Consider the following 3,526-nt stretch of genomic DNA (forward strand, 5'->3'; position numbering starts at 1 on the left):
AACAAAAACAAGTTCAAAGCTCAATAATAGTTTTATGCTCAATAGCAAGCTCAATGATAACTCTTGGATCTGTCTTTGTTTGAATTAGATTGAGCTTATTTATAGTTGGAACTGAAAACTAGCCGTTATTGACTTTCTGCTCACTGTTGGATCATCGTTAACTAGATGTCAGATCACCGTTTGACTGGTCAATATGACCGTTGGGCTGGATTTTCAAATTGTCAGATCGCCGTTATCTAGATGTCGGATCGCCGTTAGTGTCCAGAGGCTACTCTTCAATTCTGCTCAATGTCGGCGAGCCGTTATCAAGATGTCGGATCGCCGTTTTGTACAATAGCTGCTACAGTGAACTATTTTATAAAATGATGATTTGACTCTAAAATTTTATATAATTGTATTATGGCCCAAAATGTTATAAATTTTACAAATAGGTCCAATTTCAGAATTTCTAAATAATGCTTACCATTCCCAAAACTTTTTGAAATTATGATATGGAGCAAAATGCTATAAATACTTTTCAAATAAATCCTTCTCCAAAATTTCAAGCAATACTTGTTGATTTCAAAGTTTTCAAAACTCTTTCAATTAAACCATAAACTTGAAAAATAACTAATTTCATAAAATCATTTTTTCATTAAATATAAAACCTTTAAAATGTGAAAATAATGATTTATTTAAAATGTATAAAAAATAATTTGATCTTAAAAGATTAATCATTCTTAATCTTGTTTGTTGTCATAAAAAACAACATTATGGAAATATATATGTTAACAACCTCCCCCTTTTTGATGATGACAAACGTTTCATGTATTTAAAAAATGATTGCACAAATTGCTCCCCCTAAATGCAAGCTTCTCTTACAATTTTAGTTAAATTAACAAATTTAAATACATGCATTCTTCTCCCCCTCATCATCAAAAAGAAAACTTAGTGGAAAAGAAGAACAGTGGAAACGTTGTTACCCATATTGTTTGAGTAGAAATTTCGATAGAATCTCCCCCTAACAATAAGCATCACTTCAAATACAAGTTTAGTAATATCACACCGTGTAATCAAATCATCATCATATCTCAAAATCATCACCATAATCACATATCAACCATCAAAACAATACCCAAAGTGCATATTATTCTCCTCTTTTTGATAACATCAAAATGATATATTATTTTGTCTCCCCCTTTGAACAACAAAAAAGTTCAAAATGCATTTTATCCAAAATCATATTATATGCTCCCCCTAAATATATGGCAAATTTAAAATTTTAAACGAAATGATTTTATCTAAAAACATATCATATTTATCTCCCCCTTCATCGTAAAAAAGAAAAGATAGATAGATGCAATCGAAACAAGATCATAAAAAATAATTGAATGAAGATATTACCCACTTAGTGTGAGCAAAGATTTCGGCAAAGTCTCCCCTTAAAAATGAACAAATTCTCAAATACACAACATGGTTAAAAAGATATAAGCTTCAACAATTATAACAAACCAACAACTTTACCAATTCATCAAGCAACAAACATATAATCATCAATCATCAAATCATCAAGAAATCAAATCATCCCAAGTTCATGCCGAATTTTTGAAAATTACTCTTCGCAAAGAGGTTTTGATTTGTTTACCAAATTGGCATACATATTATCAACTATACAAGCTCCATAATTACTAATCACATTAAAAATTAAACTCATTTAGGATCTAATGTGACATTTCAATATAACTTAAAATAAATCTCATATGCTTAAAATTCTCGAAGTATATGTAATTTTTTTTTTAATATCATTTACAACAAGTAATGCATATTCAACAATACATTAATAAAGTATAAAAATGCATCCATTTACCAATCATAGATTGCATAAGATCAAACTTCATTAAATACAATGTAATCATCAAAGCACATTCTTTATTATCAAAACTTAAGTAAAGCATAAGTTCATAATGGAAATATATAGATCATCAAAATCAACATAGCTATTAGGAAAAGCCATAATTATAAGTTAAAGAACAAGTGATCAAATCCATTATTACAAATGCTTACATATATTTCTAAATGATGATCTAGTAATTACATCTTGTGATGGATCTCCTAAAATTACATCCTTAGGGTGAGAGGAAACATACCTCCACTCTTTGGGGAGTGTTTAAGAAGTACTTTCATTTTGCTCCGCATTTGTTTCTTCATGTTGCTCCTCTTGATTTTCAAGTGGTGTGTTCTTTTGGCTATCCTAAAAATAATCTTCTTGTAACTTTTCATCTACATTATCATCAACCACAACTTTCTCCATAGAGGAAGAATTAGATTCATCAAATATAACATGTATAAATTCTTCCACAAACAAATATTTTTTTTTTTTTTTTTTGCTATACACTCTATAAGTTTTGCTTGTGTTTGAATAGCCAAGAAAAATGCCAACATCAAATTTTGGATCAAAATTGCCAAGATTATCTTTTGTGTTCAAAATATAACATTTGCATCCAAAATGTTGGGTTTTCTATATTTCCAAAGCTCATAGAGAGTATTATTGAGATGATATCTAATCACTGTGGTCTTAACCATTTTTTAATAGACTTATTCTTTCTCTCTACAACTCCATTTTGTTGTGGAGTCCTAGGTGATGAAAATTTATGCTCAATGGCAAAATCATTACAAAAAATCTCAAATGCATGATTTTCGAATTATCCACCATGATCACTTCTAATACAAGAAATAACATATAACTCATCTATCATGCATATACATCACACAATCATGAAATATGTAAGTATTCAAAGATTGAGAATTAAAGCATATCACTTATTTATCATGCTTAGGCATTACATAATCATTAAAATAAAAAAAATCCATCATGATGAGTTGACAAGCTATCATCATATATATATATAACCCTGCATCATGATAAAGCATTCAATGTTATACACAATGATAATTTAATCATGTAAACAAACAAGCATACTTTCGCAATTCATTCAACAAAATTAACATGGCAAGAATTGTTACCAAAACAATTAAATCATCTTGCCTCATATTTTTCTCCTAGATCATACTCAAGTGATTATCCTCACAAGCTTTCATCAAGGAATTTCTCCACTATTCCTTGATTGTGGTACCTACAAAGAAAATATTCACCTTGTGCCCTTTGGTACCCAAATACTATTGGGTCCTTGAGTGTTAGCAATGGTTCCTTTTGGAACCCAAACACATTTTACTCCATAATATACTTTTCTTTTAATAGGACAATCAAACTTCATGTGACCGTTTTGATTACAATAATGACATACAACTTGATTGTTAATAGATGTACTCTTCACAAAGTAGTTCTTATAATACTTTTGTTTCAAATTTGGCTTATAACCAAGTCCTCCTTTATCAAACACACATTTTTGTGAATTAATCAAGTTATCCAACATCTTTTGCCCATTTGTAAATTTTAAGATAATCTCATTTAATTCATTGCTCTTCTTCTTAAGCACTTTATTTTCTTTTATTAATTCATCAACATGGATTCTCATGCTCAAATGAA

Source organism: Citrus clementina, unplaced genomic scaffold (assembly GCF_000493195.1).
Source record: "Citrus clementina cultivar Clemenules unplaced genomic scaffold, Citrus_clementina_v1.0 scaffold_3, whole genome shotgun sequence".
In the NCBI taxonomy this organism is placed as follows: Eukaryota; Viridiplantae; Streptophyta; class Magnoliopsida; order Sapindales; family Rutaceae; genus Citrus; species Citrus x clementina.